Source organism: Nyctereutes procyonoides, unplaced genomic scaffold (genome assembly GCF_905146905.1).
Source record: "Nyctereutes procyonoides isolate TBG_1078 unplaced genomic scaffold, NYPRO_anot_genome, whole genome shotgun sequence".
In the NCBI taxonomy this organism is placed as follows: Eukaryota; Metazoa; Chordata; class Mammalia; order Carnivora; family Canidae; genus Nyctereutes; species Nyctereutes procyonoides.
The window spans coordinates 17,085,860-17,101,986 of NW_026575040.1; the positions used below are offsets into that span (position 1 = coordinate 17,085,860).

The following is a 16,127-nucleotide window of genomic DNA, read 5'->3' on the forward strand; positions in this document are numbered from 1 at the left end:
TAAAGAGACTTGTCAGCAACTGGGACCAGATTCCCAAGGAAGCAGGCCCAGTCACCATTACTCACCCTCCTCTGGCCACATGGAGGAGGTAAGTGGGAGAAGGGAGGTAGGAGAAAGTAGGAAAGTAACTTACTTCTGCCCCTCCCACTGTGACTCTTCCTCTTGAGGTCATGTTGGGGGCATCTATCAGCATCAGTTATGGAGGTTGCAGAATAAGGGTGCTGGCAGGAGGATGCTTACTGAGATATCGAGACTCTTGGGCCCATCTGTGGTGGGGAGATGGTGACCTGTGTCTCCAGGAGTTTGAGGGCCTTCGAGTGAACGTGAAGGCTGTGCCTGCTTTGGCCATCTGAAGACAGGGGGCTCAGACAAGGTGGAAGAAGGGACTCCCTCATGTCAGTTTCCCTCAGCCCTAAGAGGGCAGCAAGAAGAAGACCCCAGTGGTTTTTTTCTTTCTTCTTTTAAGATTTTATGTTTTTATTCATGGGAGACACACAGAGAAAGGCAGATACATAGGCAGAGGGAGAAGCAGACTCCCTGCGGGGAGCCCAGTGTGGGACTGGATCCCAGGACCCTGGGATCATGACCTGAGCTGAAGGCAGATGCTCAACCGCTGAGCCACACAGGCATCCCAAGCCTAGTGGTTTCCGAGGCTCTGTAAAGGAGTAGAGTTGGGGGGCATGGGCCACTGGAGAAGCCAAAGGGGCCACAGCTGTCCTCCATGACAGGCTGGGTTCACACTGACAGGACCCTCAGAAAGCCATGTACTCATCCTCACAGGACCATCCTGGAGCAGATGGCCCCAGAGTAAGCTGAGACCAGATAGACAAACAAGCAGTTAGAATCTCTATGTCCCCCACCTGTACTCCACCACCAGTTTCCTGCAGAAAGGGTAGACCCTCTCTCTGTGTCCCTGACCTGTACCCCAGGGCCAGCTCCCCCAGAGAGGAATTCCAGAACTAGGCCTGCTGTCCCATCCCACCCCACAGTGTCCCAGTGGGAAGAGGAGTGAAAGAGTAGAAATGTCTCCTCCCCACTTCAGATCACACCTTCTCCCCGAATCTAGCTCATGAGCACAAAAGGAAGAATGTCAAATGGATGTGACACTGAGGCTTTAGAATTAAGTAATAATAAATTAGACTAAATTTTAGCAATAGAACTGACCAAAAGTTAAGAAACCTGCCTAAGATGGTATTAAGGGATGGAAAAGCATGACTTGATAGCACATGATCAAAGTCAGGGATGGGAGAGCTCTAAAACAGTTTCGGGTTTATACCCCTCTAAATTCAAACTGATCAATAAACTTGTAATGGAAATCTTAGTTGTTATAGTAGGTGGCTCCTTTGAACTTAAATTGAATCAAATATATGTACGGAACACTGGATGAGCACCTGGCCGAGCAGAGTTCTTTCTGAAAGTTTTGCCAGAGTTACGTGATAAGATATAATCTCTCTGGAATTCTAAGCTCTAAGGACCATAGAAATGTGGGACTCCCAAGTGCCAGCATAGAGGGAGGAAGATAGAGGAAGAGACAGAGTAGGAGAAGAAGAGAAGGAGGAGGAAGAGAGAGAGAACAGAGAGACGGAGAGACATGGTGACTTTCTTAGAGGCAGGAATCCAGCTGCCCTTGAAGCCTGTATTTTGGACATCCTGTTATATGAGTAGATAAAGCCTCCTTTTTCCCTAAGTTCATTAGAGTTGGATTTCTGCCCTTGTGACTCAAAGTCCCGACTAATACAACCATGGGATACTCTTATCTACTTTTCCTGCATCTTCAAATATGTTGATTTTTCTTTCATCCCCACTGTACCACCCGTCTTAGGATCAGCCTCCAAATTCTGTGAGCATCAGGGCCTTTGGTTGCTCTGGGGACACCCACCTCCAAGTAATGAGTGCCAAGTGATGACCTGCTAAGTCCACTGGACTTCGATGGAGAGGGCTTGGGTCAGCCTAGCTTCAGTACACAATGATTCTAGCACATTTCCCGGGGCAATTGCAGCCTTGTGACTTACACTTACACATGTAAGACCCCTGATGCACAAAAAAAGCTACCACGTGCCTCCAACAACCTTCTAGTGTTCAACATGGAACTCTCAGGGTCTTTAGACTGTGTACCTTCATTGTCCTGGGCCCACTTTCATCTGCAAATCCTGACTATTGCAAGAAAATTCTCTTAGGGACTATTTTGTTGGAACCAGCACCAAGGGCTCTGTTAATAACACCAGGGATCTCCTTACAAATGTCACCCAATAAAGTTATCAGAACATCCCAGTAGGCAGACTATGACCTTCCTAGTAATCTAGGCAGAGCAGACCACCAATGGATGGCCAAACTCATTAGCACTTCAGTGCATTTCCAGAATAGATTCCAATTTACAGCTTATTAATGGAAATTGACCTTTAGCTGAAGATTTCATAGAAAAGGATTTAAATCACACATTGCCCAGCAAAACGATAAAAATTCCTCTTTAGATGTTGCTATTCTTTACCCAGAGTGCCAAACACTGCCAGCAGCCTCCTCTCTCCCACTCATGGCCTGAAATACTTCTCACTCTTGTTCTAAGGCAGTTCTGCAGGGGGGGGATCCAGGACCAGCTTCAATATTAGCATCACCTGGGACCTCATTAGAAATGCAAATTCCCGGGCTCCGCCCGGAGGCCTACTGAATCAGGAGGTCTGGCATGCAGCCCAGAAATCTGTTTTAACAGAGTCTCCTGGCAATTTGGATGCAGGCTCGGGTTTGAGTTTGAGAATCACTGTCCAAACCACTACCTGAGTGAGTCAGTTCCTGCCTCAGTTTCCAGCCCACCTGACAACACAGAAGGCCACAAGTGTTCAAGAGGGGCCCATCTCCTGCTCCCCAAGCAAGCTCCTTGGTGGTCCCCACTCTGGCCCCAGATCACATATTAGCCGTGTCAGCCCTTAAGACGGGCAATTTTCCTATGAAGGCACTAAGTCTCTGCGTGTTATCACACTGGCACCTAGACTGAAGACAGGTGGTTTCTCCTGGCTCTGTTCCAGAGCCTCAAATCCATCAGAGCATCCAAGGAGTGGGGGCAGGGTGGAGCTTATGCGGAAGGAAGGAAGTGGAATGAAAAAATCTCCAAGGGAAGAAACAAATGTACTTTGAAACCTATTCTTCCCAGCAACGCTCATGGATTATAAAGCCACATTTATCTTTCAGAGTAAATAGCAATCAGTCCTGAGGAGCGAGGAGACATACAAATAATGGCCAACATGTGTTGATACTGACAGTGACCCATAAATCTCATTTTCTTTGGGAGAAGATGGCAGGTGGCATTTTAATTCCGAGCCGTCGAATGAGGAGGAGCAAGATTTACCTCTGCTGTGGATCTGAGTGGAGCATCCCTGGAAAGACAAGCCAATGAACACGCAGTTGAGCACTAATTGATGGCCGCCAACATGCTTTGTAACGCTCCATTACCCAGCTGGGGAGCATGGCAGCCGAAACATGCAGCAGCGGAGCCTGGGGGGAGCAGCCATCTAGGGAGGACAAGGGGCCCCCGAGGTGCCACAGCCTCCCCCAGCGCGACTAACTGCTGCCACCTTCATGGAGCACATGCCAACTCTGGTGCTTTGGAGTGCTTTGGAGCTCAGCAGGCCCTTTATCGAGGCTTCGTTTGCTTCTCTCCTCAGCAGTTTCCTCATCATGCGTGGCATGTTCCAAGCCTGCTCTTTGTCCTCAAGTGTTCAAAGGTCACTAGCTCATGTTGAGTCTCTCTCTTGTTCTTTTTTTTCCCTTTTATACCCCCACCACCACCATTTTTTCTCAACCATGGACTCCATCTGTATTCTACTGATAACGTTTGCTTAAGTGTATCTGTATCCTGAACTTGTGCGGTGGTGGCGGCGCTATGTGCGTCTGACCTGCATAAATCATATTGTGCTCTAAATCTCGTCTGTTTCTGGTGCTGTTTCACTCAGCACCGTGTTCGTCAACCTTAACTGCATCGTTGCACGTGCATCAAGTTTACTGCTTCCAACTGCTGCTTTCCAATGAGTTCATGTAGACACATCTGTGACCTTGGACAATCTCTGATGAGTGTATTTAATTTGCATAAATGGTACTGAGCTCTAAAAAAAAAAAAAAAAAGTCCTCAAGGACCTTTGTCTACCTTTCTCTAACTTGTTGGTTTGTTGTGTCTGAGAATGAGACTGGCTCCCACTCCCTGATCTGCCACTTAAATAAGGCACTGCTGTTACCATTCATCTACTACTTGGCCGGATGCTCTGCTAGGTGTTTTTTTTGCACTTTGACTCACTTGATCTATGAACAGTGTGACTTTGGGCCAGTCACTTGACTTCTATAAGCCTCTGTTTCCTCATCTTTAAAATGGGGACATACTAGCACGCACCTTATAGGGTTGCTGGAGGACAAAGTAGACTATTCCAGGGAAGCTCTGGTGTGCAGGGCAGCTGCCCACCCCACCTGCCCCTGCTTTGCTGAGTTAGGTGCTCTGTACCGCGTTCCCAGGGCCTGAGGCTGGGGCTGCTCTGCTCCATACCTGTGGTCTAATTTGGCTCTCCTCCTTGAGGGAGGGAATGCATCTTATTGCCTTTGCATCCCCAGCCCTGAGCACAAGGTCCGGGCAGGGTACGTACTCGGTGACATGTGTGAAGTTAGGAAGGAAAAGAGGAAGAAGACTGCAGGGCGAGTTCCAGAAAGTCCTGGTCCTGAGCTAACAGGTTTGGGCTGGGGGACCCCAAGTGGGGACACGACAAAAAGGGAAACTGGAAGAGCTTTTGTCAGAGAGGAAAGAATGTACAGAGTGCCCAACTCTGAGCCCAGGTGAGGGCAGTGATTTATCCAAGTCACACAGCCATTTGGTGTCAAAGTTCAAGGCATAACCATGGCTGAAGATTGCTAGTGTCCTTAGTGTTTGATCCACCACATTAGGACAACATGTTATCTGAAATAGCTCGCGTGTGAGCAAGCTGCTACGTTCTAGAATGTTCTCCCCCCAACCCTGGCCACCACCCCCGCTGCTGGTTATTGAGAACACCTGCCTAGTAATGCCTCATCTCCTTCCCCCAGGAATACTCCCAGTCAGCTTCCAGGCCCCTCCTTGCCCTTCCACTGTCAAGTCTGAGGACTCCATGAGAAACTCATCCAGACCAAGAGTCAGAAAGTTGAATGGGGGAAAGACACAAGCCTTGGAGTCAAGTAGACCACAGTTCAAATCTCGCTGCATCCTTTTCCTCATTTAGACAAAACAATCAGGCTGTGTGCCCCGGTTTCCTTACGTGTGAAATGCGAATAACAATATACACATTGTAGGTTATAGGTTGTGGTAAGAATTAAGCCAACTTAAGCAAAATGCTAGACATAGTAATTAGGCATATCCAGCTCATTAGAGGCAAATAATTATGTCTTATTTATATTTCTTCCCATTTCCCTGTTCCTCGAGGGCTAGCATGCTGCTTTACATCTAGTAGTAGGTGCTAAGTATTACATCACTGAGTAAGTGAGGAGCTATTTTGTGTTCTTTAAAACTTTGTTTCTCGGGATCCCTGGGTGGCGCAGTGGTTTGGCGCCTGCCTTTGGCCCAGGGCGCGATCCTGGAGACCCGGGATCGAATCCCACGTCGGGCTCCCGGTGCATGGAGCCTGCTTCTCCCTCTGCCTGTGTCTCTGCCACCCTCTCTCTCTCTCTCTCTGTGACTATCATAAATAAATAAATACCTTAAAAAATGTTTAAAAAAAAAATAAAACTTTGTTTCTCAAAGTGTGGTTTGGGGACCAGCTGCACTGGCATGACCTGGACGCTTATTAGAAATGCAAGATCTTGGAGTCTGTCCCAGATGTACTGAAACAGAACATTCCTTTTAGTAAGCTCCCCAGATGATTCGCATGCACATTAAAGTTTGAGAAGCTTTCCTTTCGAAAGCAACTTCTGAAGCTGGGGGAAACCTAAAAACTCCTATTAAGGGAGCGAGCATTGTGGGAAGTTTACAGGCAAGAAGATAATACACATGTGCTGTGCACACCCTTTCCCACTCCCGCTGGTCTGGAAGTGGTTTCTTGGTTTGATGGAAACCCAAATGACTTAGAATCACTTCTGTAAGATCCATAATGCTTGCAGAGCCAGCTTCTGTGTGCCCCTGTGTGTGTGAGTACTTTCTAGAGTAGACTGTGGTCTGGGGATCACTCCTTCCTTGCCAGGCGATAGCTCTGTCACAGATGTAGACTGCAGCCTCTGATGAAGAGCCCCAAGTGACTTCACTGCTCCTGTGTTTCTAGATGGGGAAGGAGGGCAGGACTGGAAGTGGTTTTCCTGGATCTCTGGGATGTTTTCCATTAGTGCCAGCAGGGACGCAGAGCCTGCTAAATGAAATGACTTCAAACACATTTACTTAAAACAAATGTATGGTATTTAGCCCTTTGATGAAGAGGCATACGCTCAATGGTTATTTGCCATGAGCCTCCTTCATGCCAGGCCTGCGAGGGTCCTAGGGATACAGTGGGGACTAGGACTTGTTCCTGCCCTCGAGGAACAAGGGGCTCATAGTCTAGTGAAAAGAGAGATGCGATGGGAGATAAATCAAAGAGTGATGAGCCAAGGGCCACGGGCAGGAGGTCTACAAATGACATGGGACAGTGGGCTCATATATCTCCGAGAGAAAGGGAGGGATGAGATACATATGTTCATCTATTAGAGAGAGAAAGAGAATGAGAGAGAGAGGGAGGGATGGAATTAAGTGGTTGTGCCATATTATGTGAATATGCATATATGAATGAATATGCATATATGTATACACAGGGAGAGAGGGAGAGAGAGCAAATTACTAAAATGTTAACAATTACTGAGCCTATCTGGAGGAAATACAGTAACTCATTATACTATCCTTTCCTAGTTTTTCTATACTTGAACACTTGTAATTAAAAGTGGGGAAAACGTTGGGCGTAGTGCATGCATCAGGTGAGCATTATCATGGTCTATGACTGAGTACACGGTAGATGTTTACAAACGTGTGTTTATGGCTCGCAATACGCAGTTGCAAAGTGCTTCCCCTGTACGACCGCAGTCCATCCTCCCAACAGCTCTGTGGGGTCTGTAATGATCCCCCTGGCTCACGAGCAGAGGCCTGGAGACCATAGTGGGGTGCCCAAGGCTAAGTGATCTAGTGGGGACCGAGACCCAGGCTTTTAGACTCCAAATCCAGTTCTCCATTGTCACCCAGAGTCTCTCTCAGGACTTATTTCCGGCCTGTACTGGGGGGCCGAGTGTCCAGCCGTGAGTAGGAGGCCCCAGTGTTTATCTTCCCTGGTCCGCCTTGTTCCCAGTAAGTGACCCACCACTTTTCCTTTTGGGTCTGTAGGGGTTGAAGACAAGGGAGGCAGGCCCCTGGACAAAATGGCAGCTGACCTTGGGCCCTTTCTCCTTGGCTGAGGCCCGGGCGCATCTAGGAAACAGCCTGGCTGAAGACAGCTTGTGTGGGAAAAAGACCTCTCAAAGCCAGAGAGAGCCATTGTACGGGCTCCCACTGAGCACACTCCAGCAAAGATGATTGGTCTTTCAGGCACCCCGCCAGAGGGTAAGTTTTATCACTTACCCGCAATATGAGCCAGATAAATGGCTCCTTCTTGGTTTCCTGCCAGTTATTGCTCGTGCTGCCAGAAAGTCTTAATCATGCTGCTGAAAGAGGCCGCACCCCCTCCCCCCACCAGCTGCCAGCTGGCTCCTGGGCCTCTCAGCTGGGCCATGACTTTCTGCACCCCCACAGCAGAGGCTCCCCTGTTTGGGCCCCATTCAGAGCCTGCAGACTTACTACTCCGCTCTCCAAGCTCATGTATATTTATAAACCTCTTTTCCTAACCCCGAAGCCCCCTAGGGGGTTGCTGCTGAAGCTCAAAACAAACAATGATGTATCTCCAGTGTCTCCAGTACCTGGCCCAGGACCCGGTCAGAGCCTCGCCTCGCAAGTGTTTGCTGGATGGTCTGGGCTCAGTTGTGTTCTCTCACCACTCCCCACATTCCTACGTGGAAGCTCTAATCTTCAGTATGTCCGATTGTGACCCTCTTTGGAGCTCCGGTCTTTAAAGAGGTAATTAAGGTTAAATGAGGTCACTGGCATGGGCCCTAATTGCATATGATTTATATATAAAAAAAGGACATTAGACAGACATGCACTGCAGGAGACCTTGTGAAGATGAAGGGGAGACCATGGCCAGCCACAAACCAAGGAGGGAAGCCTCAGAAGAAACCAGCTCTACTTCTGCCTCGATCTCAGACTTCTAACCTCCAGAACCATGAGAAAAGAAATTTCTGAGGTTGGGGCCCTTTCTGATGGCAGCCCCGGCAAACAAGGGCACTGGATGAATATTGAATTTGTTGGTGTCCCTGCACAGGCCTGGCACAGAACTGATGTGTGGCTGAATCTGTGAGGAAATCCATGCCCCAGAAGTCATCCTTCCAGTGTGGACTTCCTTGCTTGAATGGGTGATTTGGGTGTCTCTCCGGAGGGGAGGGGATAGGCTGTTGGCCACCCTCCCTTATGAGTCTTTATCCAGCTCATTCACTCATTCATTCATTCATTCATTCATTTGACAGAGAGAGAGAGAGAGAGAGTACAAGCAGGGGGAGCAGGAGAGGGAGAAGCAGGCTCCTCGCTGAGCAGGGAGCCCGATGCAGGACTCGATTTCAGGATCTGGAATCATAACCTGAGCTAAAGGCAGACACTCAACTAACGAAGCCACCCAGGTGCCCTCTCCAGTTCTTTCTGATTCAAAATCATCTACCTTTATAATGAATCTCAGGTGCGGGAACCCCTCCCTCTGTGTGGCATGAAGGTGGTGGCCAGCACTTGGACATGTACATGCCAAGGTGACCTAGTCATGGGGTAACAGCAAGACCTGTGCTACAGGCTGCAGGGGAGTCTCGCCAGAGGAAATTTCTCCGGTGTTCTCTTGGGGTCAGCAAGCCTCAGAGTAGCTTAGGGGAGTCTATTTGTGAAAGCAGCCCTGTACCTAGAGGGTTCCTGAGTGAATAAAAATATTTTAGCTTTTCTAAAGTATGCTTGGTTATCTTCAAATGGCCCAGAATTTTCAGTCTGGCCATCATGGGGCATCTCCTTTCTTCAGGCTGCCTGAGGTTGTGTTTGCACCTAGTTTGTGAGCTTGCCTTTGGGAACCAGGGACTGGGAAGGAAGCTGAGATAAGAGGGAGCAGAACTTTGGCGGCTGCACACAGGTTTCCTGGTAGGTCTCTGAGGAGGTGGCCGTCACTCATAGTGAGTGTGGGGAGGGTAAGTGTTGATCAGACGTGGTCAGGTTCAGAGAGGCTCAGAGGATGTCCCAGGCTCCCCTGGCAACGACACCCACAGTAGAACACGTCTGAAGGCCAAGATAGCCATGTGGGCTTTGCGGGGGACACCAGCATCGCCAGAAATCCCCATCAGTGAGAATCCCAGGGACCTCGGGAGGCTTCCTCCACCCCTTGCCCTTCAGGCCCCGGAGAAAAACAGCTTTGGGGAAGAAACAGTCCAACAGTCATTGACCACTTGGATCGTTCTTACAGAATTATTTCTTTGTCCTACTGGTGTTTGGGAATCTTTGAATCACTGAAGGCAGTTGAGTCACCCTAGGATTAAGGCAGGGCTGATGTCTCGTGTTTAAAGTGGATAGAACTTGGCTTTCATATTTTTCTCTGCCCTTAACATTTAAACAGCTGACATCAGCTGAGGCAACCACTGACGGTCTGGGGCACTGTGATGACCTCCCGATGAGTCCTCGTTGACACCCAGAGTGTCAGTGCTAGAAGGGCCCCTGCATGCCACTCACAGGAAATCAGAGACACAGGGGATGAAGGCAGCCCCCCCCCCCCAAGGCTGTGCAGCTGGTGCGGAGGAACTGAGAGACCTCGATGGCACTCCCCGAGTTGCTTGGAGCAGGGGTGGGGGTGGGGGTGTGACAAAATGAAAACAAAACACAGCAGCACCAGAAACCAGCCCGGTGAGCAGCTGCACCAGGATGTTCCCAACTGAACGTAGACAATGGCCACAGAATAGAAACAATGTGCTACCCGGACCTTCTATGTTTGTGATGGGACAAGAGGGATGACTAAACATTCCCCTCCTCTGGCCAACAGCAGTGAATGCCACCCCTGTGCCACTGCCAGCCCCAGCCCCGCTGCTGCCTGCTGTATCATTGTTGACTAAGCCATGCAAGGGGGGAGTTGATGATAACTGATTATTGAATTATTTTTTATAAAGATTTTATTTATTTATTCATGAGAGGCAGAGACACAGGCAGAGGGAGAAGCAGGCTCCCCGCGGAGGGCCCGATGCGGGACTCGATTCCAGGACCCCAGGATCACGACCTGAGCCAAAGACAGACAGTCAACCACTGAGCCACCCAGGTGCCTGATTATTAAATTATGAAGATATCTGGTCATTGGGTTGCCCATCCTCCCCTTAACGGACTCTGATCCAGAACTGCCCCCACCCTCTTCTCTGTCTCAGCCAGTAAAACCCAATCTACGGAGAAGCCCCCCTAACAGCTCACATTGGGATGCCCCAGGGTTTCTCTGGGGTGTATTCTTTCTTGCTGCAGTAAGGCCAATAAGCCTTTCACTTGACCCTGAGTGGGCGCCTGGTGATCTTTGCTTGGTGAACGTTTACATCTGTCAAGTGGGCATACTAATCCTGCCCCATCGATATTCCTTACAGGGATGTTGTTACGAAGCAAGTGGTATCATGTGGGTGGGAAGGAGTTCTTCATGTTGAAATTGTGACAGGTCTCTAAGCTAGCACGATGTGGAATTTCCAAAAGGTTCTCTTTCCAGACTTAGAAGATAGTACTTTTGAAATGGAAGATTCCTATTCACCCTTCGACTATGTGTTCCTGCCTCATTTCCCCGGCGTAAATCCCTCCCACGACTTCGTGTGAGGAATAGCAATGAACACGAAGACTTCAAAGACACTTGCCCAAGGCTGGGGCCTGCCTGGGAGGAAGATCTGAGTGTTTGTGGGCGCCTGCGAGGTGGTGACTGCTGAGCACCACCTCTGTATTTTCCTGCTGATACCACCATTCCTTCCATGAGGGAGTGGCTGTGGTTTCAGCTGGGCTGAGAGATAAAGCCATCCACCCAGCAAAAAAAGGCAGTCAGCAGCCTCAGTCCTCCTTTTTTTTTTTTTTCATTATTTTTTTTAAACCCTAACCTCAGTGGTGGCCCTGTTGCTCCAGGGTGAGGGCCAAACTCCATAGCATGGTCCCAGCCATTTCTTTTTATGTGGCCCACTCTTGGCCACAGCAAATGTCTCGGGGATTCCCAATTTCACGAACCTTTTTCAAGTCTCTGAGACTGGTTTATACTTGTCCTTCTGCTTTGCAACGTCCTTCCACATCTTTTCCTTCAAAACTCAACCCAAATGTCGCTTCCTCTCTCTTCTCAGCTGACCCCTTCTGCCTCAGAGCCTTATGATGCTTTGTACCTGGTGTTACTTGTGCACTAATCACACTATTGAAATTGTGCGTCTCCCGATCTCTAACCTGTACGCAGCCTCACCTGCAGCTGTAGGGAGCCAGAGACCCCTCAGGTAGGAAGCTCCTTGATGAAACGAAATGTGCTTTTTCATTTTTGGATCCTCAGGGATGCAGTCTTGTGCTGACCACAGCGCCTGGTACACAGTAGGTGGTTAATGAATGCTGGAATTTGCTGCCATCGATCTTGTTATGTTTCGGTGTGGAGCCGTATGTTGTTTTCACTATTTGGGATTCTCTCGGGACAAGGAAGCTGGAACATTTGTCACTGGAAAGTTTTTCGCAATCAGAAAGGCCAGTCCTAGAACCGAGAATCCACGGCCCTGCCCAGCTTTTGGAAATGCCCAACACATCTGAAAAGAATTTTCTCGATCCTATTTTCAGGCCTGCCAAGGAGGGTTCACTGTGTATGGTTCATTAACCGTGGCAGCTTGTATTTTCCCACCGATTACAAGTAAGTCTCTGCTTGGGGATTTTTCTTCAAGAGTCACTTTCTTTTCAGCATGCCCATTTTTTATTTTGGAAGGATAAAGTGTCATGAATATTGTGGGTTTTTAAAAAATATTTTATCTATTTATTTATGAGAGAGGCAGAGACATAGGCAGAGGGAGAAGCAGGCTCCCTGCAGGGATGCTAATGCAGGACTCGATCCTAGGACCCTGGGATCATGCCCTGAGCCAAAGGCAGATGCTCAGCCACTGAGCCACCCAGGTGTCCCTATCTGGGGGTTGGTATTATTTGGGCTATGGTTTTCCCTGAGAGACATCAAATGCAGGATCAGTCCTTGTTGATTCCTTCCTCTTCCCTACCAGGAAACTTCAGAATGAAGCCAGGTTTGCCCTGGAGGCCTGCATTATTTCTGTAGCCTGGAAGTCAGGACACCTGGGTCCAAGTCTTATTTTGCCACCGACTGGCAGTTTTCCTAGTAGTTCTCCAGGTGTTGTCCCAGACCAGCAACGGCACTTGGAAATGTGTTAGCAATAGAAACTCCCGAGTTGGCCCCAGACCCCACTGAATTAGGGACTCTAGCAGCTGGTATCCAGAAACCTTATTTTATTAAGATTTATTTATTTAATACATTTAGTAAGACTATTTATTTTATGAATAAATACGATTTACGAAGATCTTATTTTAATAAGATTCTGATGTACGTTGAAGTTTGAGAACCATCGATCTGGTCAAGTCCATTTCATCTCTTTGATATAAATTTATGTTTAAAATTATTCAAATTGTTAAAGTAAATATACTACATGTATATATATATATACACACACACACATACACTATAACATTATAAAAAATTTGGAATAGACAAAAATTTAGATATAAATTTAACCGAAGTCAAACCTCCATGTGCATTTCCTTCATATTTTTTCCCCTCACACACGTATTTTCAGTGTTGTGATCACAGGACACACATAAGCAGGTATCCTGCTTTTTTCCTGCTTAACATAAATTCTATAAATACTATTCAGTGTTGCCACCTGCACGTCTTCATCAGAACTGTCCTGAGTGCCACACAGCAGTGCATGGAAAGCTGTGTCGCAGGTACTTGACCAGGCCCCGGTGAACTGTGTATGTGGAGGGGAGAATGCTCTGGACACACAGGGAGGCCTCTCCTCTGAGGCGTTTGATTTCTCTCCCCTGTGTCCTGTCCCTCCCCTGCAAGCACCATTGCGGAAAAATCAAAACTGTGAGTGTTCCTGGAAACAGAGTCATAAATGGAGAGGAAAGGGAGGTTAGCCAACAGCCCCGAGTTTTCCAGAGTCATCCAGAAACTCCATTCTCCCAAGCCTGAAATCCCCTCCTGCAACCCTGGAGCCGTTGGGTCCTCACTGTGCTCCCTTGTGGCTGTGTCTAGAAGTTGCACTTGCAAGGCCAGCACCCCACCCAGTCTCCCGGTGGGGAGGAGCCCATTGGAGTTAGTCTCCTCGCCCTAGGCTGGGGCCTGAGTGGGAGCTCCCCTCCCTGCAGGACTGGCTGTGCTCCCTCCCATGGTCCTGGTTTCCACACTGGGGCTGAAGTCCAGCCATGACCCTCAGGCTGCTTGGCAGGAATCCAGATATCTTTCCTGGTCGCGGCCACCCCCTTTCCCTAGTGGGTGGACCTCAGTCCCTAGCTGAGAAGGCCCCTCCCTAAAACGGACACCCTCCCAGGAACCTGCATACAGCCACCCTCCTGGCCGTGAGGCTGGCCGTGCCCTCTGGCCTGCACAGATCCCGTGGATGGCAGGGACACCTCAGGCTGAGGTCAGGGTGGCCCCGTCCTTGGGGAGAATGTAACTGGGACTGCTCACCCCTGTCTGTGGGCCAGCCCCCACTCCCTTTGCCCTTCCCTGAGGGAGCCAGCAAATAAGGATCCAGCATGCTTTGCTGCACTGTGGCAGCAGGTGCAGGAAACAGGCAGGGAGGAGGTGGCAGGGGGCATCTGACTTTTGGCTGCCTTCCTTGCTTGGTGATTCATGTGCTACGGTCAATTCCCAGGCCCAACCAGTTCCTTCAACAATTGGCCACTCAGTTTCTTTTCTAAAAACGTCCTATTCACCTGACCCAGAATTTAAGAATATGGGTGCAAGTCCTGGGTCGCCTGTGAAAGGCAAGCAGGGTGGAAGACAGGCTGCTTGCTGTCCTCTTACCTCAGGCTTGTCCTCTCTGGGTGTGTTACCCTCAGTGGGGCTCGAGGGGTTGGGCCGGGAAGTCTGATAGTGGATGGGATCTGTCCTTTAGCAGAGAGAAAGTAGCGTTTCTGCAGCATGCTGGGGCCTGGCCTGCAGACTCCGGCTCCCTGTGCATTCCTAATGCACATGCTCCATCTCTGGACGTCACCGGCAACGTTACTCACATATGACTCTTGCTGCAGCTGGGGAGGCCTATCAGGAATTCGGAGGTCCCATTGCAGGATAAGTCTGGGCCTGAGCCTATGAGAGTGGAGGTCTGAAGTCATGGAAATAGGTATGGCCTTTTCCCAGTGGCCCTCTTGGGACAGCAAATCCAAGACCAATCTAATTGCAGCTAATTGGGATTTTTCTTTTTAATTTTAATTTTTTTCTCTTACTTTCAAATACTTAAAAAAAACCCCACTCTCTATGGGCTAAAACTCTGTATATATCTTTAAATATGCTTCTCATCCCTAGCCATATACATGTATATGATGTTTTCATAATTGTGATTCAATATGTAGGCTATTTAGTCCTGTTCCGCCCCCCCCCCACTTTATTTCGTATAAGATTTCCTTGTATTTATTTTTAAAAGCTACAAGACCAGTTGTTATTTAACTTTTTGGAGGTCACAGATCCCTTTGATAATCTGCCAGAGTTATGACCTCTCTCCCTCACTCAAAGTGCACAGACACATGGCCTTGGGTGCCATCCCAGGAGGCAACCAGACTCCAGAAACCCACCTCGCCAAGTTAATATCCCTCGTGTTACACTGTGAGTGCCTGGAGGCCAGCCCTAAGCCTTCTATTTATGAATTCCATCTTTATTACCCAAAAGATCCTGGAACTTTTAGTAATTTAGTAGGTATTTGAAACAATGCTTGTTTAAAGATGGACTTAATGCTAACTGGATGGTTTATTGTTAGGCATTCCGGTCGTTTCTAGTTTCTGGCCTTTGTGACCCAGGCTGCCGTCCACTCCTACCTAGAATTTGCTTTACTTTTCTTCATCCCAGAAGGCCTGTCCTGGGGAAATGTTTAGGCTTGAAAAACATGTGGACTTTACCAGCCCTATACCTTTGCTAATGTACAAGGAAAGCCTCCTCTTTTGTTCAGATTCTATCCTGCGGGACCCTGCTCAAATGCCACCGGCTTCCCTAAAGCTTTCCCTGTGCCCCACACTTGGAGGTAAACTCTAATGCCTCCCTACCTGCTCCTAGTTCTAGTCCATTTGGGCTGCTATGACAAAGGGCTGTAGACTGGGGCGGTGGGGGGAGCTTATAACCAACAGAAACTTATTTCTCCCAGTTCTGGAGGCTGGAAGTCTGAGATTTGGATGCCAGCATGGTCAGGTTCTGGTAAGAGTCTTCTTCCTGGTTTATTCACATGTTGGAAAAAGAGCAAGCTCTCTGGAGTCCCTTTTTTATTTTTATTTTATTTTATTTTATTTTATTTTATTTATTTTTTGGAGTCCCTTTTATAAAGGCACTAATCCCATTCAGAGGGCTCCATCCTTATGACCAAATCATTTCCCCAAGTCCACACCTAACTACTGGCATATTGGGGTTAGGGTTTCAACATGAATTTGGAGGAAACAAACATTCAACCCATTGTACTCCTTTCTAATGTTACTCATCACATTTCATGTCTTAGTCGTGAAAATTTTATATACACATCTTATTTCCTTTTTTTGACTCAGTGATATACTTCATGTATATGATACCCAGGACAGATCATTTTAATATGCCTCTGCTCTGTAAGACAAAATTGTTCTCAGTAATGTTGCAGAAATCAGGAATCACTATTTTCTTAATTTGTTCGTTAGTTTTAGAGCAATGAACAATTTAGGAGGAAGAACACATTGCAACTTTGAAGATACTCAAATGCATTAAAAGTATTTCCTGTAAGAACTACAATTTTTACTTACTAAACAAAATATAGTTGACTCTTGAACAACACATATTTGAATTGTG

General features: G+C 48.1%; 1 protein-coding gene across 1 annotated transcript in view; it reads right to left on the bottom strand.

The window, feature by feature from the left end:
- Positions 1-16,127, bottom strand: part of LIPC (lipase C, hepatic type) — a 153,393-nt gene that overhangs the window by 114,699 nt on the left and 22,567 nt on the right. The gene's annotated exons all lie outside the window — the stretch shown is intronic.